The 26291-nt window shown below is 36.1% G+C and overlaps 1 protein-coding gene across 1 annotated transcript in view; it reads right to left on the bottom strand.

Annotated features, from left to right (window-relative positions):
* Window positions 1-26291, bottom strand: part of LOC135198036 (kinase D-interacting substrate of 220 kDa B-like) — a 744360-nt gene that overhangs the window by 572774 nt on the left and 145295 nt on the right. The window contains exon 2 of the mRNA XM_064225414.1: window positions 18382-18425. The gene's annotated coding sequence lies outside the window, so the exon portion shown is untranslated. The remainder of the gene's footprint in view (window positions 1-18381; window positions 18426-26291) is intronic.

Here is a 26291-nt window from a genome sequence, read left to right on the forward strand (position 1 = left end):
AAAACTTATAATCTTTTTTATCTTCTCTACTATGCATTCTCAAAACCCTCCCCATAGCCTCACTATGGACTCTATCAAACTTCTTCTGGACCCATTTATGCCACATACAAATTGTCCTTTTACTTTCTCACATGGCATTTCATGGCAAAACTTGACCCACACAACACCTTTCTTGTCTAACCATAATACGGTTCTCCTTCTGTCAGTTTCTCTTTCTTTTGTTGTATTTTCGCAAACAAAATCCTACCACAAGCCTTCCCTGGTATTGTAAGTAATATTACACCCTACCCTACAACATTTGCTGTAGCATTTATTATATTTACCTTTACGCAACAAACACATTCCTTTAGAACCATTACCATATCCGGACATACCTTACAAACCATGGTCAACGACCCAATCACATCATCACCCCCTTACTGCACCACTTTATTCTCTTTCCGTTCTTTAACCTTATAATCTCCCTCCTCCTTATATCCGTAACAGCTACTTCCTAAATTATTTCCACTTTTGTATCATTCATCTCTGCCGCTCTTACATTATAGTCAATAAATTTTCAAAGTAATCACTCCACCGATCAAGGACGATATTTACATCAGAAAGTATCTGTTCACTTGCATCCTTTATTCTGAAATCCCTTTGTTCATAGGCCTCTCTGTCAGCATTTACTTCCAGGTATAACAACATCTTACTCTTCATGAAATTCTTGATAGGCTCTCTTATACTTTTATAACTTGCCTTCGTTTTCTCCCTAGCTTAGGATTGCATACAATCCATCACTTTGTGTATGTATGTATATATATATATATATATATATATATATATATATATATATATATATATATAATATATATATATATATATATATATATATATATATATATATATATATATATGTGTGTGTGTGTGTGTGTGTGTGTATGTGTGTGTGTGTGTGTGTGAGAATCTACTAGTCTCTTTTTACCAAATACATATGTAATTGTTGTTATAGCCACAATGCCCTCTCAACTTCCCGAATTCTTCGCGTGTCAGGTAGCGGGAAACGAACCCGGGTCTCATTTTCACAAAGAGGAGGCCACGTTGCCGCCGACCTGACCACGAGGATAAAGCTCTATTACTTATCATACATACATATACCTCTCGTTTTCAGATACTATATAGACTTAGAGCTGGAATAGACCCATCCTCACCATTCGTATACAAGTGGGCAAAAGTTTTTATTGTTTCTTAATATATCTTGCACTTGGATCTTACGGCTTTGTAGTAACAAGCGAATAACAATTAAAGAGCGAAGAATTCGAGAAGCTAAGAGGGCACTGTGGATGTTGCAATTACAATTACAATTACATACACACACACACACACACACACACACACACACACACACACACATATATATATATATATATATATATATATATATATATACACATACATACATACTACTTAATACCTTGAGATTTTCTTCCTTCAATTCGTACACCGAAAAAGACTGTAGACAGTCTGGTTAATCAGTGACGGAGAGAGAGAGAGAGAGAGAGAGAGAGAGAGAGAGAGAGAGAGAGAGAGTAGGTATTGACTATTCTACTTAAACTGACGAGGCTCAGATGACTATTGATTGTGGGTCAACTGGCGTACACCCAAAATGATAAAAGATATAAAAATATCTTACATTTACGAACAGCTCCTCAAAGCCACCCAGTACTAGTTCAGAACCACTATTTCTCGATTACTTAAATAACTCCCAACACTATTGACAAAATCTTAATCTTAGGTATCACTTAATATGTTCTTGTTGATCCAAAAATATTGGTTACCAGTGCAGATTCTTCACAATTTTGAAAGTGGATTTGTCCAGCCATCTAACATTAGTTATTTATTCACTTAAAAGACACTGCAATTTCTCATATTTCTGGACGTCAGCGTAAAAATGGCTTTGATGATCGTACTAGAATTTATCCAAATAACCCTGAGAATGTGTCTCAGCTACTTTCTGGCTTTCAAAATCTCCGTTCAAAATTTCAGCCACTGAGGTGGTATGTTCTCTGGATGAATCTGTTTTCATAAGTAGTAACAAACATCACGAATAATAAAAAAATAAAAAAATAACAAACACGCATCTTGGTTTTACAGAATAATTTCCAGTATTAGAAATGTGATCTGAGCAGACGTGATCTTCCAACAATCCTATATGGATTCTCTCTCTCTCTCTCTCTCTCTCTCGACTCGAGCTACGCACTCCTCTCATCGTCCTCCTCTCTCTCCTCTCACAACGTCTCCAGAGATCATTCGTGTAACTCCTTCTCCTACTCGTTCCGCCCCCTCCCCCTCTCCTCCTCCGCCCCCCGATCCCTCCTCAATCTCTTCCCCCCCTCCCTCCCTCCCCTCTCCTTCGTCTCTCTCTATCTACCTTCCTCCCCCCCTCTCTCATCTCTCTCTCTCATAATTTCCTTCAATCATTTCTCCATAACTTTAGAACATTAATCAGAGAAACTTAGTACCTGAGAAGACTTTGAGATTCCCAAGTAATGAGAGCCACTCGGGCAAAATTAAACAGGGGATCGCGTTGCAATTGCTTTTCTTAGAAAAAAGAAATGAAGGTGATATTGCTATTTAAGTTTTTTTATCTTAAAATAGCAGTAAAATCTTGAAATTAAGGAAATAAGATATCTGATTTTAATCTATACTTTAAACTCTGCAAAAGCTCATTCGCGTATGAAACGCCAGCCATTTTAATAGTGATGAGCATCGACGATCATAATTATTGTATATCAGTGTGAAAGATTCAGTCAATCAATTAGCTATTTCTTTATTATAGATGTTCTCGACGGAACTGCTCTGAAAACAGTGTATTCCTTCAATTAAATCATTCCTCTTAACGCTTCTATTCATTACCAATACATTTCCTTCCTTCTTCTGTTTAAAACGTTGAGACAGCATGTCTTGACATCGTTTACTGACTAAGCAAGACGAGCAAATTCAAGGTCGTTCGTGAACATTGTATAAGGCACTGGGTCTCACGAAGGTTGCTTATTCTCTACCTTGGAACAAAACAAAACAACTACAGCCAAACTCTGCCACTATTGTTACGCTTCTTATCGAACGAGGTTCCAAAAGTGGATAAACACGGTAGCTGGAGCATGGACTGGCAATGGCTTGAGACAAATCTTGACCTATAGAACTTCTACTCTAACTTGAGTCATTTTGGATATCAGAGTTTCGATTATTGCCAAAGTTTCGCAACAGCACGCCATTAACCTAATAAATGACCATAAGAATCCATGCAACAACAGGCAACCCCCAGAGACTTCGAAAGGTCATTATTTGTATTTGAAATATTAAACCCACGAGTTTGCCAGCTGTTATTTTTCAGCAAATCGAAAATACAAGTATATACATTCACTCAGGATATTTTCAGTTATTTTCTTGCAGCGCTCATATTTACCTTATATTACATCTTGAAGACAATCAAGCCCCACTTCCTAAAAGAAAAAAATACTCAATCTTCACTTTCTAAAATAGAAAAATATTGACAGTTAAGACTGCAGTTACACCTCACTTTCAAGTTAACAGATGAAAATCGAAGCTTGAATCAAGCACTGAAAACATGGCCTAATCTAAGGGGCACTAACGAAGAAATAGAGAGAGAGAGAGAGAGAGAGAGAGAGAGAGAGAGAGAGAGAGAGAGAGAGACTCAGGTTAACTGGTTCAAAGGTATGCACGTAAATTCAATAACATTCGGACGTGCTGTCAAAAAAACGAAGGGTGCATCGATCTCTTTACTAAAGAAAAGGCATGACTTATTGCCCGAAAGATCGAATGTTGACTTAGACGATAAGTTAGCAAGGGAATGTCCCAGAAAACCTATGCTATTTTCGTCTATATTATATATAAATAAAGGTCTGTTCTCTTCTCTTTTTCTTCATTACATTTTCGAGGGGTGTACACAATAGGTAGCATAAAATAAATTACAATTAAGCTAAGAATTTGAAATTTAAAAATAAAAGTTGGCACAGGAATATTCTGTGCTGTAAAACCCTGTTTAGCAGGTTTAAGGATTTCATGGTTGATTTTTATGAAAATAAGGATATTCCTATAACAATGACATGACAATAACAAGAATGTTTTACTTCTTATAAGGTAGATTTTCACAACTCGTGATCTTGCGTTTCGTCTATAGACCGGTGACCTAGCACGAGCCCTGATTTAGTGAGAAAAATGTCAAGTAATTACAATGCAACATGACATGGGAAATGACATGCAATAATATTACGAAATAGTGCTGTCTTCAAGATTTGATTTACAGTCTATAAATATTACGGTAATATTTATAGACTGTAAATCAAATAGCCTGAGATCTTGAAGGAAGCCCTTTTTTCTCTCTCTCTTTTTGCTGCAAGTGATAAAAAGGGATGATGAAAAGAGGAAAATATACGATACAAGAGGGTGAGGACAAGTAGCATTAATAAAATCCATTCCCAAACCTTTCCTTCTACTAGTTTCATTCACTTTCAGCAAATGATAACGAAAATTGACGCATTTATAAATCGTATATCTGGTCCCTCAGAAGAACAACATACACTGAAGATGACTCTATAAATCCAGAAACTATTATGAAACCGAAATAAAAGTTATTCCAGTAAACTATATGCTAACAGACAAACAAACGGTGGACAACATGATGATCTGCAGAATGGTCGATTGAAACAAATCCATCCAGATATTTTGACGATGATCAGGCTACATTAAAGATTTAACGATTTAAATGCCATGAATCAGCAACAGGACAAGGGACAGATCACTGAACTTTTTCACAATGAGCTAGGTACCGAACATAAACATAAGCTCCCAAGGCCCCCTCCACACTCACTTAGGACCTGTGGCAGCTAGGCAAGTAACAACAGCGACTAGGTAGGGAGACCAATGTGCCGCCCAAACCACCCATCTCCGAAGGGGCTTGAACTCGGACTAATGCAGCGGGAATCACCCGCCATGTCACTCAGCAACCAAGACATTTTCATTCCAAGCACTCAAGTCCACGGGAGGAGGAGGTGTGACCTCATCCATGCCATGGGGGAATTCCAAAAACATATTACCCCTAGAACATAGGATTTGAGTCATCTAAAGAGGGCAACATGAAATATGACAGAATGAATTGTGCTTGAAGATATTAGCTTCATATTTTGACATTTCATTGATATACTGTATCTCTTGATTTGTAGTGAATATATGAATTTTTCACTCTCTTGCCTGCAGTCTGGTTAAAATGTGAAGACGGACATGAGCAGGCTTATGGGATAACTACTTTTAACAAATAATAACCTTAAAGAAACACCTTCATTAATGTTGCAATGTTAAAAATTATCGTAATATCACTAAGAAACAAGATTTTAAGTAACATTCAGTATATATGGGTATATTATACTAAATATTCCTTTATCCTATCCTTTTAACAAACAAAAGTTTGGAACATGACAATATGTTTATTATCCATCCTTCTCTCTCTCTCTCTCTCTCTCTCTCTCTCTCTCTCTCTCTCTCTCTCTCTCTCTCTCTCAACTCGGCAATTTAACATTAAATTCACAAATTCTAGCTGCGTCATTGTCTATAAATGGCGAACAAGGAATGATGTGTCTTTCTTTAAAATTGGGTATTACAAAAACTAACCGGTGGTTACATAGACGTCGCAGATCCTATTTCACAAGCCTTAACTACTGAAGACCAAAGTCATAGTCACCTCCTATCATTAGCGCCAATATTTTATACTTTATCAACGCAGCATCGTCTTTTGTTTCTATAAAAAAATCACAGACGGAGAGACACATTAAAGAAAGTTGTCCCTAAAATTGAAAAGATGTGACACTATTGCATCAACTTGTATGACCCTTGTGGCATGCAATCATCATCATTCACAGCAACACTGGATGAGCAGGCCCTCAGCTTAACTAAAATGTCTTTACTAATGGAATGGTTGAATAATTTCCATTTTCCAGAATATTTTTTCTACTGCACAGACCTCAACTAATGAAAGGGTGGGGTAGCATCATAATTTCTTTAAATGACACATTTCACGTTTTTAGCAATCTTTATTTGACAATGAAAAAGAATTAGAGAGGAAATGAATCAGACGCAGGAGACACGAACGTTTCTGTGAAAGATATGGTCATGAATTTTTAACAGCGTAGTCGATTCCGGATGTGACCCACATCTCAGACAAATAGACCAAAATTAAGAACTTGGTTTCCATTCACCTTGGTACTGGCCAGATCATGTCTCCAGATTTAGCAAAGGAGCTACGTAAGATTAGGAGAATTTAGAATCAAAATTTCATCTTTCTTAATAAAAAAACAAACCTATGTACAGTTGAAAGCTTTTGTTAGAAAGCATATGTTTTAATTTTTACCAGCTTAGTTATTTCTGTTACAGAACACCCACGTTTATAACAGTTACTACGCTGGTCAGGGAATGCACTATGATCTAAACTGAACTATATTAAAGGACCATTCATGGAATTATTAATCAGAAGCTACTACAAAAATATAAATATTACTACTAGATTGAATTTTAAGATTTTCATGGAAGATGATATTCTTTTCTTTACCATGTACCAAGATAAGCGACGTTCAATAATTGAAGTCAATAGTCAATAACATTCTTCTACGTTTGTGCCGATAATCTCTCTCTCTCTCTCTCTCTCTCTCTCTCTCTCTCTCTCTCTCTCTCTCTCTCTCAGAAAGAGAGTTGAACACCCACACACATTTGCAGGCTACCTCGTTAAGACTTCTTGGGACTGAACAATTCCAAAGTCGCGGACAATCAATCGATGTACTCCTCCAGAGAAAGTTCAAAATATCGTCGTAAATCGACTGTCTCTTGCTATTCTACACGCAACATAATGTTGTCTACTGACATAGTAAATGGATGTAAAGTAAATGGATATTATTGAGTGAGTATACCCAATAAATCCTTCCTTCTGCGTGCAACGAATCTCTCGATGTTATAAATGACCCTGTTGATCGTTCAGAGAAGAATAAACAGAAAGAAGACTGCGTCGATATCGTTGCTAAGGAAAGTAACTTCACCTTAAAAACACAAACACCAACTAAACAGCAATGACGTACAGGTTGATATGGGCGGTTAACGCAAGCAAATCGTAAACATTGGAGAGAGAGAGAGAGAGAGAGAGAGAGAGAGAGAGAGAGAGAGAGAGAGAGAGAGAGGGGGGGGGGGGTCTGAAACGATATGACAAAGGCCAAAGCGGTCGATGATTAAGAGTAGGGTGAGGTACACAGATTGTCTGAGAACACTAAATGTAACAAGGAGCCAATTACCGGATTTTACCCGGCGTTAAGAAGAATCAAAAACAAATGACAAGCTAGGATAAAGAGCCGGCAAGTCGCACAGGAAATGTAATGCTAAAAATTGTTATGTCACACAATTTGGTAAGGGGAATTAGGGCCATCCGTTGCTCGCACACGAAACCGCTTCCTACAACATTTACCGACCTTTCTATCGCAGCGGGAACCAGTTCCAACCAGAGATTCTAATTCATGTGCTTATCGACTAGAACGTCTTCGGTAGCTGCTGCTGCTGCGCGGACTTTTCAGAGTTACGTGCAACTTTTTTAATTAAAAGATGGAGGCCCGAGAGAGTGGCAACTCGGAGACCTTCTTTAACCAAAAACATAGGGGGAAAGAAGATCAAGAAGGGGAAACGATATAAAGCCTAGCCGTGATAATGTTGTTGCAGATTCGTTTTGTCATATGCCAGAGCGAGTTCTAACTCCTGGAGCAGCCCGTCACCTAGCCGGAGGAAATATTAATACCAATATTGATCAATGTGAGTACGAAGCGACCGTAAGTAAAGTGACCCAATAGCACCTCAACACGATGTTCAAGTAACCGAGAATGTTAGCCCGGTTTGATCAGTCTTGCATACCATTCACGCTAAGGATGTGGAATTCTCTGGGCTCTCCAGTACTTCCTTATATTATATGACTTGCTTCTTAATAAAGGACGTTAAATCTAGGGACATCTTGTTCTTGCGAGACAGGCCTTGGTTTGGCTGCCCGGCTCCTCTAATTCTCTACGTCCTAAAGAAAAGGCTTTTTCCGTGTTGACGATGATGATGATGATGATGATGATGATGATTTTTATTATCATCCAAATAATGAACCCTATTCATATAGAACAAGCACACAGGGCCAACTGACTTAAAATGCAGGCTTCTACAGAATGCGGTGTTCAATAGAACGTAGTAACAGAAAGTACTGGGAAATACAGAAATAAGAGATCACTTATCAAAATAAGACAAAAATATATTAAAAAATAAGATACTATTAACTGCCTTTATTACCTCACCAAATGAAATAATGTTAAAAGAATGAACATGAATACTGAACAGGAAGCTATTACCAGTGCATGTCTTAACATTCTCTCTCTCTCTCTCTCTCTCTCTCTCTCTCTCTCTCTCTCTCTCTCTCTCTCTCTCTCTCTCTCTCTCTTGATTTCACGAAATCTTAGGGTAATATATTTTTCCTGAAGAACTGAACATTTAACAGTTCAACGCAAGCATAAATGATCGGCTGTAAACTTCAAACAATTCTAAAATTCTTAAAAATTGACGCCATAACAGCTGGATACTTAAGAAACCTACTTCAAGGTTACCAGATGACACTGAAACCATTCGTCAAAAGTTCAGTATACACTGAGAATTAACAGTTTTAAATAAGAATAATTAGTTTAATGGTTAAGGTACTACATATACCGTACCATTAAGAGTGCGACAGTATAAGGGTTGGGGGTGGGGTAAACCTGAACAGAAAAACACTGATAATGTACAGTTCCCTTCAAGGCAAAAACAGAAATATACTGATAATGTACAGTTCCCTTCAGGGTAAACACATAAATATACTGATAATGCACAGTTCCCTTCAGGGTAAAAACAGAAATACTGATAATGTACAGTTCCCTTCAGGGTAAAAACAGAAATATACTGATAATGTACAGTTCCCTTCAGGGTTAAAAATTAAAAAAGAAAGGGATAAAACTGCTAGTACATTCCCTTCAGGGTTAAAACAGAAATATACTGATAATGTACAGATCCCTTCAGGGTAAACACATAGATATACTGATAATGCACAGTTCCCTTCAGGGTAAAAACAGAAATATACTGATAATGTACAGTTCCCTTCAGGGTGAAAACAGAAATATACTGATAATGTACTGTTCCCTTCAGGGTGAAAACAGAAATATACTGATAATGTACTGTTCCCTTCAGGGTAAACACATAAATATAATGATAATGCACGGTTCCCTTCAGGGTGAAAACTCGAGAAAGGCGTTTTAGAAACTTCCAAAAATAATTCACTAAAGACACTGACTTTGACACCGGGGATAAAACTGTCAAAGTTAAAGTAACAATGATGAAAAATTACACTGCATACGGAAAGCAATTACCGAGTTACTTTTCAAATAGAACAAATAATCTTTATTATAAAGAATTTTCTTGGCAAAATATGGTATCAGAAGTATCAATATTCTGATATCTATGAAATATGTTCAGTTCTGTTTTTGATAAATGATTGGAAATTTCAGGGATTTTTTCAGAAATAGAATTTTCTTTTCGAAATTTGTTTCGTAAATCAAATTAAGTGTATATCAAGCAAATATACAACGACGAATTTATACATGTCTTTTTACATTTCCCGAAAATGATTTACCATACATCATGGCAGCAAGAAATCCGAAAAATTAAAGGTCCAATTAACGCACGGCATAAAATTTCTAATATTGAGTTAATTTTTTGGTGTTCCAATTTGTCCTTATTACATCATCAGATATTGCAATGAGCTAAAATGATGTAAAAATTAATCTTTTTCTAAGTCTCGCAAGTAGAATTTACTCCATTCTGATGAATGACCATCAGTAAATTCAAATATCAAAATCACGGAGGATATGATTTTGAGTATTATTGTATTACACACCACTGCACCCATCGCTGTGCGGAGTTATTAAACTGTCAACTTTGGGTTTCCTGAGAACAAATAAAAAAAATGTGCCAACTCAACACGATTCCCAGAGGATAAATCTCGTCTTAGATATATAAAAAGGATAAAGAAATCTAGTTTTTCTGCTATTAGGATACCTTTTTTGCTTTCACTTTTAGGTGTTTCAGCTCACAATGTATTACCAAAATACCATTCACAAATCTGATTTTCACTTCAACCGAATACCACTGAACCACGGCTCTAACGCTGCCATGAAAAACAAAAGACACTTTCTCACATTAATCACAGCTACGAAATCACAAAAGGAAGACCACCACCACAAAATCAACTGAGAAACTAGCCAAGGCACACACGGAATCGGACTGAGGAGGTGACCCTCTTTTGTAAACCGCTGCAACCTTCGGTTTGTATCGAACTGTTTCTCCTCTTCCCACCTAGAAATATAACTCGAGTCACTGAAGCGAACTATCCGTGTTCCTCCCCTCGTCCAGCCACTCCCCTCCCTTCTAACCTCTCGTTGTTAACCCCCCTTAAAACTCCCCGTCCCCTCCCAACCTTTCCCCGGCAGAGCTCTCTCTCTCTCTCTCTCTCTCTCTCTCTCTCTCTCTCTCTCTCTCTCCCCTCACGCAGGTCAAGCATGACACCTGTAGTTGCAGCGTTCTTCTAGTCGCGCGCCAAGGGGAAGGATTCTTGACATAGATAGGATGGAGCATATACTGTCCTGTAAGCTTCCGTTGCAACGATCAAAAGGTCTAATAAGATTATATTCACTCCTCATTATTCTACACTTTACGTGATCTAAACTCCCTCTCTGAAGAAAACTTGTAAATAATTTTCAATAGTTTGGTACCAGCGATGAATGAATACATTACGAAATTTCTCAAGTACCTGTTGCTACATAGGCTCAGGGATGTTTCCATGGTGACAGGGAGAGAAGAGTTGAGATGGAAACGCAATGCAAACAAATATTCAAGCTACACCAAACCAAAATCAATTATTAGAAAGTCAGGTGAAAGAAAAACCAGAGATACTGATTGCAGCTGCAGGACGGAATAAAGGTCAAGCTGAGGAAGAGGTGCTGCGAGAAAATCATCAAAAGTAAAAGAAGGAAACACGCCAATGCAGCAAATACAAAACATAGACAAGATACGTCACTAGAAAACAGAAATGAGTAAACTGAAGCGTTTAAATGCTTCCTTCTGTAAATACGTAAATACAACGCTAAACTAATTTGACCTTCATTGCCCTCAGGAAATATTGTTACTTTTAGGATGCCGCAGAATCCCTTGAGACTTAAATCCTCAACAGAGCTAAAGTGTGGATTAATGAAACACATGCATGCATGCATGCATGCATACATACAAATATCTCTTGATGACTCATTAGTCAACAGTCAACGTACATCGCTGTTTCTCAACCAAGCGGCGGTTCGAATCTCACCGAGGACGAAGCACTTATGAATTATAATTATTCTTTGGTGTAAGTTATTCACAAGGTATAGTGAATTGGGTGCTAAACGACATTTGTTGCTCATTATATATGATTATATATATAAATTAATATATATATAATATATAGATATAATTATATATATATATATATATTATTTATAAATATATATATATAAAATATATATATATTATTATATTATATGGGAAGGAAGGAGAGAGTGAGAGTAATCCTTAATGCTATAGTTCGATCAATGTACTTCAAAAACTACAACCAAATCCACTCTACTTCTATACATTACCCTACTGATATTCATTCAGTAAGTAATAATACATCAGGATTATACTGAATTACATGCCAGTAGCTGCCAAACCAAACTATTTGTGGAAAGTAAATATTTTTAATATAAGAAGGTATACCAGGTTATTAACGGGGTTACTAGAAATTACTGTATTAAATATGATCTCTGGCTTCAAAAAACCTTTCTCAGCGTTGCTATGGTAACATCACCTGACATACAATAGTTTACTTCAAGAGCTTCCCCTTTAAGTATCATTTTCCCTTCACTGACACAGAAATCACAGATCCTCCTTTTGTCATGGGCATAGTATTCCCTTTCTTTCTTTTGTAACATGATTACATCCAGGATTATATCTACAGGCTGGTAAAACAAATGGACCAATTTTACGTAATTGTTATGATTTGCCCTTAAAAGCAGCAAGATTAACAAAAAGTTCATCAGATGTCATTAGCTTTCAACAATAGCAAATTTGTACATAAAGTTCGCCAGAAGCCATTTATTCTCAAAAGTAGTAGGCTTACGAACAAAATTTATTAACTTTCATATGTTACAAGTTTTATGTGCAGGGTTAACCCTCGCTCATAAATGGCCGCCCGCCCCCTTGCAAACGAAGTGCAAATGGCTGCCCACCTGGCAATTCTCTCATTTTTTCTTTACTGTATACTTCCACCTCTGCTTTCAAAATTTCGTGTTTCCAGTTTGCCGAGGAAGAGGCACTACGAAGGTTGGAAGCCCTACCTGATGCGGTGACCATATTGGACCCTGAGGCGCTACTGCCTCGGCATTAGGAGGGCACTATCGGATTCGCCCCCAAACGGTTATTGGCCCTACTAGCGAACAAAAGTATACTTCCCCATTCGCACATTTCACAGACTCCAGCCCTAGCTCCACGTGCTGTGGCCTAGTTCTGGCTAGTGCATCTGGATGCCTACGGTGAGCCTCTGACTAACTCAAGTATTGTGGCAGTCTGATTTCCTCCTACTGATATATTTCTCGACTTATAACGAAACCCTCCGAGTATATCCAGTCCTCAGTAAACCGTCCTTTTGTTCCCCTAATAGATCCTTTTCTCAGACTGCCACCCATCGTTTGCATGCTAGTTTAATTTCAGTCTGTGAACAGTGCGATATACTAAGTGAGTTCCGACTGGCTGTGCCACTCGTGGGCACGCTGTTAGTTAGTTGATCCTTATTATTCCAATTACATGGTATTAGGGCTCCAATCCCATAGTTAATTCGACACCTCCCTCTTTAAGAGAGATGCCTTTATCGTGAGTGACCGAAGAAACTCTCAGCTCGCCCCTTCATTCGTCGTCTGGACGTATCCACATGCGACGAGGGATTTCAGCTTTTACGGCACCGCCGAATCTGTATAATCTCAGATTATCATTATTATTATTCCCGTGTGCCCCCGAAGGTTAGTAATCTTCTTTCCACTTGTTCTCGGTTTTCTTTTCTTTTATTGTCAGCCATTTTACAGCGTTCCGTTGCTTGGCCAAGGCTGGCATATAGCACAAGCTTTTCTGTTATTTGCTTTTATGGCCAAAAGGTTTACAAGGATTTTAGAAGCTATTCGCTTTCAAAAGAAAGTATTCAGCAAATTTCAGTACTGGTATTTGCTTTCGAAAGCACCAAGACTACTATCAGCTGTCGTTTCCTTTTAAAATCAGCATACAGAAAGTTATGCAGTTTGCAAGCAAAGTTCAACACTGGAATTTTCTAAAAAGATGGCAAGCATATAAGACTAGCACATCAACTGCCATTTGAAATCAAAAGCAGCAAGCCTACACCGTTCATGATTGGTCGCTTGCTGTCAAAGGCGGCAATCTAAGCTCATCACTGGCATAATCAGTCATCAAAGTACCACAGTAGTCGGTAACCGCCTGACTATACTACTATTACTGGCAGGTACATGTCAGTCCAAAACTTGGTCTAATGACTCGTATTTATGCTGACGGGGCAATGATTACCCATTTCTCAGATAAGAGAGAGAGAGAGAGAGAGAGAGAGAGAGAGAGAGAGAGAGAGAGAGAGAGAGAGAGAGAGAGAGAGAGAGATCCTATAATGGTGTCATTAGATGGAAGGGAAGACGACAAGATGGGATGCGTGAATCACTGACATTCAGGATAATCATAAAACATAGTTTGACAAAAACAAAAGTTAAATATCAAGATAAAAGACGATAGACCAAGATGTACGCACACGCAAATACTATGTGAAAATCAATACAGAAAATGCAAACAAATAAACCTTTCAGGAATCAAAAGACGTTCTGCAATTAGGCCTTGACCTTCAACGGTAGGAAAAAGAACAGGAGCGGGAGTTTGGGTGAGGGCCCACCAGCAGCAGAAGACTCAGCAGAGGGAGAGACCATAGCGTGAGTATCAGGCAAATATGTGTCATGCACGTGATCTTCCCTAACAACCCAAAAGATCTAGAACAACACCGTGTCTGGGAACGGCTGATAGAGAGGAATGCAGTGAAAATAATAACGGGGGAGAAAACATGGCACATTACCACACAGATTGGTGAGATGGATATAGAAGAGTATTTGAAAAGAACACACACACACACACACACACACACACACACACACACACACACACACAGAGTTTAGATAACTGAATTGGCCAAGAGCACGAAACAGGAAAGAAAAAAAAGAGCGAGAGAGACTGTCTAGAGAACAGTATTCTGAAAGCGCACGAAACATGGAAGAGAGTAAACTGTATTCGAAAAGAGCGCAGGCTATGAGAGAAAAAAGAGAGCATGAAACATGAGAGAGAGAGAGAGAGAGAGAGAGAGAGAGAGAGAGAATGTTTACAGAACTGTCATCGAAAAGAACATAAACGGAGACAGAACAGTGAAGAAGAATCAAAGTCTCCAGAATTATTCGAAATGAGCTTGAAACATAGAAGAGAGAAAAATTAGAAAACAGAATATATCGTTTCAGAGATAGAAAATGTTTAGAGAACGTATTCTAGAAGAACAAAAATATTCAATCCTCATTTTCTAAGTATATCTTAGTTTAACCAGACCACTGAGCTGATAAATAGCTCTCCCAGGGCTGGCCCGAAGGACGAGATATTTTTACAGGGTAGGAACCAGTTGGCTACCTAGCAACGGAACTTGCAGCTCAATATGGGATCCGAACCACATTATACCAAAAAATTAATTTCTTAATCACCGTAAACAAATTCCTCTGGTTCCACGTTGGCAGAGCTAGGAATTTAACTCGGGACTAACGAATTGGTAGGCGAGCACGTAACCCACTCGTCCAAAGAGGAACAACATTTTCTAAAAGAAAAGATATTCAATCGTCACTTTAAAAAAAAACTCAATCCTCACTTTCTAGAAGAAAAAAAATACTCAATTCTCTTTTTCTAGAGGAAAAAAATACTTAATCCTTACTTTCGGGAAGAAAAAATACTTAATCCTCACTTTCTCAACACGAAAAATATCGACTCTTTAGGACAGCAGTTACTCCTCATTTTCAAGTTAGTAAATGAAAATCAAAGCTTGACTCAATCGTTAAAAATAAGGCTTAATTTACTGGGAAAATAACGAAGCACTCAGAGAGAGAGAGAGAGAGAGAGAGAGAGAGAGAGAGAGAGAGAGAGAGAGAGAGAGAGAGATTCTGTAATTCCCAGCAATCATGTTACCTGACTAAACAACAAGCACTTGATATGTTCATATATAAGTTAATGAAAATCAATATGATTAATGCAAACATGTTTGCATAATCACGCCAAATCCTCAATAATATTGATGACATCAAACATAACAAACCTTACTTGCATGGTCACAGAAGTGATTACTAACAATATAAATTTAATCATATGGCAGATTACATAAACCAATCAATAGCTATAATTTTGTGCAACCCAATTTCCAATACCAATACCCGATTCAGCCGATAAGTTTACGTAGCAAGCTCTTGACAGTATGCTTAAACGTCACCAGAACCACTTCGTCTGAGACACCAATTTTACTTCCCCAATTTGTAAGTTGGAGATCTCTGGGGCATACCACTTTACACTAGTAACGTTGCCCTTAGAGCTAACCTGGAACATGGTTCCCAGTCATACCTTACCTCATAACAACCAGCCACTAGCGGACTAATTACAGTACTTAGCTCTGGTTTGCTTTCACTCTAAAGCTCTTGGTTGTCCTTTAATCAGTAAACAGAAGCGTGGAATGCATAACAAGACCCTGGCAATATAGCCATTATTGGTCTAAACAGATTACTCAAATCCTAGCTAGCTCTTATTCGAGAAAGTAAAAAAGATTATTTCAGGGCAAGATATATATATATATATATATATATATATATATATATATATATATATAATATATATATATATATATGTGTGTGTGTGTGTGTGTGTGTGTGTATATATATATATATATATATATATATATATATATATATATATACATATATATATACATATACATATATATATATACATATATATATATATATATACTATATATATATATATACATATATATATATATATATATATATAACTTGGTTCTCACACCAACCCAGTAGACTAATGGAATAAATACGACCGAATCTGCTACTTAGAAATAATTAGTAGAGGCTACAGCAAACACAAGGTACTCAAGGTACTATCAAACGAAAGGGAGAAAGCAAATGCTACCAAAGGCATGAAGCCTTCTGCGAGGCTAAGTGTTAGTCTCATTTGATATATATATATATATATATATATATATATATATATATATATATATATATATATAGAGAGAGAGAGAGAGAGAGAGAGACGAAGAGATAGAGGAGAGAGAGAGAGAGAGAGAGAGAGAGAGAGACTGGAGCATCAATGTCATTCGCATCCAGTTCACGACATGTATCTTCCGTTGTTAACGTAAACACTCATATTTTCCTTATTGTATGAATCTCAAACTTTAAATTTTGACGCAATATCCAACCATGAACGGACATTGCTAACAGCCATGCGTGCAAATTTTCTTTAAAACTATTGCACTTTCCTGCACAAGAAATGAAGGTCCTGAATTATGAATTCAGTGGAATAATACAGCTACTGAACTATTTCTTTTATTCTATATCTGTCATTCAAATCTAAAGAAAGTTTCGTGAAAGAGCTTTATTTTGAGCAAATGTGACTCGGTATGTTGCGAAAATCACAAGACAAAATATCTTCCTTTTATGATACGAAACCACAAAATTACTTCTAAATCGTTATACTATTTCATGCAAAAGATGTCTGTCTTAAAAATATGATCTTAGTTTCGTATTGCACGGAATAAAATAAAAAATAACAACAATAAAAACTTCTTCAACCTATGCAGTTCAGATTACAATCTTTAAAAGATTATAATCTGAACTGATTACAATCTTTAAAAGATTGTAATCTTTTAGATTTGTCACAGATTTATCCTACATCCTACACCATTTCTGTATTTATAGCTGGAGAAGTAGGAATGTAGTGGAACAACTGCGTTCTTACTTTTTCTTCTCATTTTCTTCGCGCTAATGGTTGGGAGAACTAAATTTAAAATGTCCGTTTAAAACAATAAATGTTTGTCTTACATGGATATTATTACACTGATGCTCCAGAGTTCAGTATCTCTCTCTCTCTCTCTCTCTCTCTCTCTCTCTCTCTCTCTCTCTCTCTCTCTCTCTCTCTCGTCTTCAAAGAAATGTTCTATAGACATACGGCACAAGTTTCTCTATTCCATAGCCAAACGGAACTGAGGTTATTTAATAAGCTACCCAAGGAACTGCAAAATTTGAAAACTTGAACATGTTCTTGAAGTTTAAGTCATCTATTCAAAAATAGTCACAATCCAAAAGAAAAATATATTCTAGAAAATTAAATCTATATAAAAAATTTCCAGTGAATCAACACAGTGAAGTGAGAGATACTGAAGAACTCCAGAATAACGATGTAAGAATAAGAATGATAAGACAGCTGAAATGGTAGTGCTTACCAAGATAGTTCATGAAGAAAATTACCATAAACATGGGATGGACTTCAAATAAATAAAAAAAAGTCTATCCATATATCTCTCACATTTTTTAGCAGGGCTTCAAGCAAAATAATCGAAATAAAAGTCCAAAACCATTCTTAGATCAGAATATTGGAACTCTCGATTCAAAATCGTCATAATTGGGGTATCATAATTAGGGAAGAATGATCTAGATACGGTTTCTTTTATGGGTCTCTATTTTATACCCCTTCGGTATAAAAATCTCTCTGAATAACTCATTTGAAATTAGAAACGACATGATGTTCATATTAAAAAAAAAAAAATCGTAGCCCAGAGTAATTTACCATGTATTTTAAACACAAGATGGCTGTTGCCTGCTGGCAAAAATAAGAAAAAAATCTTACGCAGATTTAACTTTAAGCCTTCGAATGTCAAACTACTGACTATCATATCAATAAATCATTCAATTGCACAAATTTTGTGAAAGGAATACCGTACTCCATAAAGTTTGTTTATCGCGGAAGATAATTGGTAACAAGCAAAAAGAAAAGTCAGTAAATTTCTAATCAGCGAATATTTTCCTTCTTGAGGAAAACATGGACAAAACAGTCCAATGATATGACATTTATTATTATCCAACTTACCTGATGGTCAGAGGAATCTAAGTGCCGTCCTCAAACTTCCAATTCTGCAAAACAAAAATAAAAATATTAAGAAATCATTTAGAAGCCATCTGAATTGTATCAAGCAACATATATTCCATATATAACAAGTAATCATTATTGGTGCATTAAATAAAAGTGCTTCCTAAACACTATGTTTAGTAATATAGCTATTTTATATGCAACTGCATGACAATAAACAACTGGGTACAATTATAAAAACAAATCTATCGAAATTATGACTTAGAACTTGAAATCTACAGTATATAAATTATGATTAAGATGCAATTTAGTTTTGGCGTTATCTGGATTCCTTTATAAAAAAAATAACTCTCCAATTTAGCGTCAACTTGGAAGAAAGTACCAGAAATGGCAAATGTATGACGATTTAAGGCATTCCAAACCGAAGTTGATTAGAAAACGGGAATATACCAGATAATACGTCCATAGTAGTTTCCCTTTTATACATTACCGTTTTCTTCATCAGCCCACACCATTTAAAGAAAATGTATCATGATTGGTGAACTTAATTAAATTTGACTATTGGTGAATTTTTATTTTTATTTTTTACGGTGATGCCAAAAGTGATTTAGTCTATAAAATGGAGTATCACATAAGAACTAGCAGTTGTTTAACAAAGCAAAACTTCATAACGAAGGAAGACATTACCACTTATCCATCGCATTTCTGGTTCTACATTTCTCACCTTTTCATTAAGCACAAGGATTAATTTCATTGAGCACAAGGATTAAAATATTCTGGAATTGCAGACATTAATTGCGCCTAGCCTACAACAAAATCTGAAATTCAGAGCAAATGCTAAACCCTGGAACTAAATCATCATAATTTTCATGAGATCATGACTGTCCAGCGGGCACAGCAACGAAATATGAGGTCAAGTATAGGGTAAAAAACCACATGGTACAGGGGTGGACCATGTACGATCAATGTGTACAACCCCGAAAAAAGTACATTATAACGCGTCCTGACATCGGAGATGGGCATCAGACGCTACTTGTTATTGGTGAGAAACGGAGTTAAAGACCTCTACTCCGGTGACAGGACGCGTTATAATGTACTTTTCTTGGGGTTGTACACATTGATCGTACATGGTCCACCCCTGTATCATGCGGTTTTTTACCCTATTCAATATATTTCCAGTGGAAGACAAAAAGAATTCAGATTAGGTTTTAAAAATGTTTTACATCCAAGAAAATATAATCATGCCTTAAAATACTTTTGTTGGGCATGACAAAAGTGACAAGTGTAAAAGCAAAATTTCAAAGTTAGGAGAACGACATGGATCATACTGACCAATATCGAGCTTGAAAATTAATGATTCAACAAAATTTTACCCTAACAACCATTTGATCATTTTTCAAACTTCATAATTCTACAAGAATATCTTTATAATTCTACAAGAATATCAATCAGGAAGTCGGATTGTGAAGAACATATAGTGCTACTGATAGCAACCCGTGTTAAGGAAATGAAGCTTAAAAAAATATGCTAATACTAATAACAATAAACTCGTGAGGCAATAGCTGCCCAGTAACTGGCAAAAACACAAAAATAAAATATAAAACAATAAAGAATCCCATGGAATCACACACGAACAGGGCAAGTATATGCAACTGTTAGCGATCCTCAATGAATCTATAGGACACATGTTTTTTAATAAGTTTACGAATTTGACCTAGTCTAAAGTTTGTTAGACGCCTCAAAATACCATTATCAGATTAAGATGTCTTTCGGTTTCTTCGGAATAATTTGTCCATAATATGCCATAATAAACTTTACACGAATGCAAACAGAACAGCAGCAGTTTGATTGTCCGATGACCAAAGGCACAAAATCCTACCTAATGAGTTGCCAGTCACATGAATTATGTTGCCTGTTAGATGTCAGCCATGTCTCTCAGATTGGCCGTGATAATGTATCCTATATACGGGAATTTAAGACTATTCAGCTTATTTAACTGACCTAGGATACCATGGCATGCACTAGGTCTGGGTTTCATTATGTCAAATTCTTCTGTGAATTTAAAACAAGTATTGGTCAGCCACTGGAGACTCTGCACTTCAATGATTGTAGACTGTTATTCCAAAGATTAGCGCATCCAATTAGATTTCGATTAACGTTAAGCGCGTGTCTATGTGTTGAAGTAAACAAAAAGGGAGAAAATGTTGTCCTAGTCCCTTGGGGAATTGAAGTTGCTTGGTAACGTGACACAGCTTCACATAGAATTATTGCTTGGAGAACCAGCAATATAATATGCTAACTAACTGTAAGTGTCCTCTTTTATGAAGCTTGGAGAAAGATGCTTTACTCTGTTCAATACATTTCTCACACCAACAAATCTTCAAAAACAGAGGCTTGTAAGTGTGGTTCAGTTATTCTTGTCAAATGAGTGGTTAGCTTTAAATGTAAACAATGTCTAATATGTGTGGAAAGGGCAGGACGCACAATGGAATATCATGTTACTTGGTGGGATACGATCAGCAAAATGAAACCGTATGTTATCAGTGAGAGGGTCATCTGCTTCCCTTCGGAAGTCTGCGTCATTTATGCAGTCAGGGCAGAGCTAAAATGAGGGCTGGGGTTCTAGTACTTGTACTTGGACTCAAGTACAAAATTTTGAGTAATAATATTTCTAACTTCAGATCTTAAAAAATAATTTGAAAATCAAATACTTTTAAGTACTTTTTAGGTACAGTATAGTAATAATTATGCAGGTATATTAGCATAAATAATTTAATAACTATAACTACTATTACAATAACTAAGCATGATATAATAAAATTATGTATGTCAGTATTAAATAATCAAACTAATAATATTAAGTTTACATCAATTATAGCTAACAATGAACGGTATTAGTATAATAGACTATTTGGCAACTTTTGCGCTGTAGGCGTCTGTTGTATCTACCTGAACACAACTCACCCACAGTAGGTAATACTTTTTTTTAACAAAAAGTTGTGACATTTTTTTGTTACCCTCTCTAAGAATATAAATCGGCTCGATATTTTGTTGTACATGCACAAATTCTTACTTTCATACTGAACACCATATGTCTTGACCTCCATTTCGTATTGAGGTTTTTTGTCATATGACTGCTGGTATGGCTGTCTGTATTTGGCCAATAATTACAAATCTGTCAAAACATGGCTCAAGGAATTATGTTTCTAGACGTTTTTGGGTCATACGTGGATTTTTTTCTTCATTACAATAAGGCAAATCATTGTGACAACTGACATAACCGGTTGAATAACAAACTGCGAACTTCAACCACCACAACTGATAGTTTTACAGTAACCACAATTTTTTATGAACACACCTTTACATGAGCATTTAATAGGAATTTGTCAGGATGAATAACAAAAAAAAAACATCTTTTACTTTAAAAATGTCAAAATTTCACAAAATCGAGGAAGATTTAAGAATGAATACACATATCAACCTTGGAGAGAGTGGTAGTATTCATCATTATTCACTAGAATAGAGACCCTATGGTACCCGAGTCACCAAACATCTCTTTTTCATGGTTAACAGATTTGGAAGACCACATTTTCTTACATATTTCTCAAATCTTCAGAATTATAGGATTTCACTCCTTAACTGGTGAATATAATGCTAACACTATCTAATACGAATTCCATTTCAATACCATCTCAATATTACCATTCCCGAGTTAGATTGAGAGAATGAAGGTCATCAATCTAACCCGTATGTTAGAGCTTATACACACACATACACTATACATACATACATATATATATATATATATATATATATATATATATATATATATATATATATATATATATAAGTCATATCACATTTCCGTGATTCATATACATATATCGGTGGTGTAGTAGGTAAAAGCTTCACTGACGTTCCTGGATTTGAAAGGATCCATGGGTTCGCGCCCTGGTCCAGGCAAGTCTATTATCAAGAAAAAATTCCCCTTCGGTTAAGCATATATGAAAATATATTAATTCCGAGGTAGAGCGAATTAGATATTAAAGGACATTGTAGCTCGATATATATATATATATATTATATATATATATATATATATATATATATTATATATATTATATATATATATATATATATATATATATTTAGAAGGTACACACGTATATTATATACATATTGTATATATACATACGCGTGTACTTTCTAAATCTGCCCCACCGCCCTTGCATTAAATATGATGAAAACAATGTGGAAAACAATGCACACTGCGTACCATAATAAATTAAATGAAGTCTGGGGTGACATCACCTCAAAATCCCGTTCTATCTATTATCTAGCAGAGTCACCAGATTATAATGAGAACAATGCCCCTTTTCTTTCTTTTTTTTCAATTTTAAGAAATAAAATTTCTCCCAATTAAAGATGGCAGTCACTAGCAGAGCTGCAAAGCCTCGTTTATTTTTATTTTTTATAAATGATCGGATTTTTTTGCGTTTCATTCAATATAGTTCCTTTCGAAAAGTTCTCAGCAGGCAATTGCATAAAAAAATACAGGAAACTTTCGAATACCTACGTAGGCTACTCCATTTATAAATGTGAAGACACCGATATACAAATATGTTTGTCACTTACGAACTAAGAAAAACAGTGCACCTGGAATTACAGTTAAATAAAGTTACATAGATAACACTAAAGTTAATACCTCAGAAAACGTAGAAAATCAATAAATATTCTATAATGACTTAAAAATAATTCTCTACAGGGAGTTTTCTCTCTCTCTCTCTCTCTCTCTCTCTCTCTCTCTCTCTCTCTCTCTCTCTCTCTCTCTCTCTCTCTCTCCAATTTGACAGCATGGGAGTCCCAAAAGCGCCCTTTCACCTATTCGCCTAACACTCATTTTTCTTGCTCCAATAGAAAAATCTTTTTTTTTTTTTTTCTTTTATAATCTCGCACAAAAAAGGATAGTGGGAAAAGCATCTGCGACTCGCACGAGACGGATTTTCCCTTTAAACTCAATACCCTGCTGTGGGTGGAAGAGGGGGATAGGGGGAGGGGTGGGGAGAGATCTTTAGAACTGATGACAGCTGCATCTCACTGCATTTTGCCGTCTTGGTGAGCGGCAAAGCTACCAACGGACAGACGTGATTACTGATTATATATAGAAGGAATATCTACTAATTACACTTACAAAGACTTTTTCCTAGTAAGGTTTATCATAATAAAATTATGCAAACGACATTAATAGAAAAAAATTACTGTTATTTATTTTAACTTTCAGATGTAACAAAAACGGACAGCTAGTACCGCTAACACTTAGCTAATTATGCTTCTATATTTTTCAGACCTAGACAAAAGCTGAAGATCACCCCTTAAAACAGAAGGAAGGAGATATCATATAAAACGATCTTTTTGTTTCAATCTAAAATATTTCTTTTCTTAAATTTTTCAAAATAAAGCCATAACGATGAAGGCATAATCAAGCGAAGATGACAAAGATGTGTTCAAAGTAATGATCTTATCTGACGATCTGAATACACACGAACGAATGCACATGCATCTGAGTGCATCTTCATTCTAAGAATCAGGTACCGTCGACCGGAACTTGAGCATTCAGGTGTATCTTCTCCCGCGTCATAAATAGACTGGCAATCGAAGAATCGCTTCCTGATCAATCAGGATCATCAGAGATCTCTCCAACTAGGAGTGAAGGACTTCGTCGAGTGGCGAAAAGGCTCCTAGTTCACAAACATGGCTGATATCGTTCGAAATGAATATAAAATTATGTTAAGTAGTTAAAAGGCTTAGACTTTGGTCCTATTGTTTGTTGTTATATCCGATCAGGAAAAACAGAACCATTCAACTGCTCAACTTTAAGGATGATCAATAAATAATAAATAATCAAATGCATGGGAGAGAATAATAAACCTCAAAACATGTAAAAATAATTGATTGTCCGTTATAACTTCCTAACCAGAAAATGTAGAATTTTTGCAAAATACGGTTAACTCCAACAAATGAGTGAATTGCAATTCAAATATATACACAATCATATCACAAGTAACCGCGCAAAACGAAAATAACAAACAGGTAACTTTGAACTTAGAATTCATACCATCAAACGACCTTCTTTTAACCTGCTTCGCTCGAGGGCATGTGACTCTTACTATTGCAGATGGGTGGAGCAATTCTCAGGTACGATGACTGGTAGCACTCCAAAATACAGTACTACATCCCATCAAAATTATATGACGAGAAAGTATATACACAATTACCTACAGTTCAATACATAAACGAGCAAACCTCTCTCTCTCTCTCTCTCTCTCTCTCTCTCTCTCTCTCTCTCTCTCTCTTATCACACATACGCCACTCACATACTTTTAGAAAGACAAGCCTTCAAATTCTGTCCAATTAGCGTTCAACTGCCTCGGATTTTATGAGTTCCTGCGTAACTCCTTTTCGGGATACGATCTACGTATAGATCTTGGTAAGGACTGTGTACCCTCCGATTTACACTTTCTAACATGTTCGCTAAACTAAAATATAACGAACTAGTAAAACTTGTAAACATATAGTATTTCGACGCTCTCAATCGCTAACAAAGGATAAATAAAATTCTACACAGACACAAATATATATATATATATATATATATATATATATATATATATATATATATATATATATATATATTCACAGAATTCTAAACGAATGGAGATGCGGAAGTAAGGGGTCTGAAAGCATCAAAAGTGAAAGCCTCTGAAGATGTGGACTTTAAATGCGGCTCAGCGTGTCGTCGTCATTATGATTCCAAGTCCAGCGCTTAGGCATTATAAAACCCAGCAGACACCGCCTTTAGCAATCCAGTGTGACTGGGCGTTTATGACGAAAACCTCAAGGGCAAGACGTGGTGGTTTTCAGGAAGAACCACGCACACAACGTGGTTGCACCTGGTCATGAAACAATTTCCTAAAAACATTTCTAAACCCCGTTGGTGTATGCACGTGTGTATATATAAATATATATAAAATTTATGTATACGCGCGCACGCACACACACACACACATATATATATATATATATATATATATATATATATATATATTATATATATATATATATATATATATATATATATATATACGGACAGACAGAGATAGGTAGGTAGACAAATAGAGAGATAATCAGATAGACAGAAAGAGCGACAGACAGGTCTGGGAAATGTCCAGGTATATAAAAAATTTTGCATTAGAGTACTTTCAAAAATCAATTTTCTCTTCTAGCACTTCACTGCCTTTGTATCACATCGCACAAGTACTATTTCAGCACACACAGGTAATACACGGAACCCATCTTGACCGCGACTCAGAATTCTGTATCCACAACTAATCATTATTAGCATTACTATTTATAAAATTGCTATTACTACTACCATTAATATTCATAACAATATTAATTTTAATGCACATTACATCTCAAACCTGTTTTCTTGTTACGTGTAGGGAATTAGTGCCGTGTAATTTGTCAATACAAAATGCATAAAAAATATATTAAGCTATGGAGATAAACAATACCTGAAAATACCAAGGTCAATATGTTACATTATTGCGTAAAATTTACATCTAATCGAAATAAATTCAAGCTGTAACTGAACTATCAATTTGAAACATGACGGAATCACTCGAGAACAAAACTATTTTTCACAGTCATTATCATCTAGACCTGAAAATATATGAATAAACACAAAAGACTGAAGTACATATATATACATATGCAAATATACATAATGTTGGTATAGGTGGGTGGAGAACACGACATCTATTTTCATGATGGTGAGGATGAGATAGGCGGGAATCATGCTACTACACAAAGGGAAGATAGATACTTCCACAGCAAAGCGGAACAAAACA

This window comes from Macrobrachium nipponense, chromosome 21, assembly GCF_015104395.2.
Source record: "Macrobrachium nipponense isolate FS-2020 chromosome 21, ASM1510439v2, whole genome shotgun sequence".
NCBI lineage: Eukaryota > Metazoa > Arthropoda > Malacostraca > Decapoda > Palaemonidae > Macrobrachium > Macrobrachium nipponense.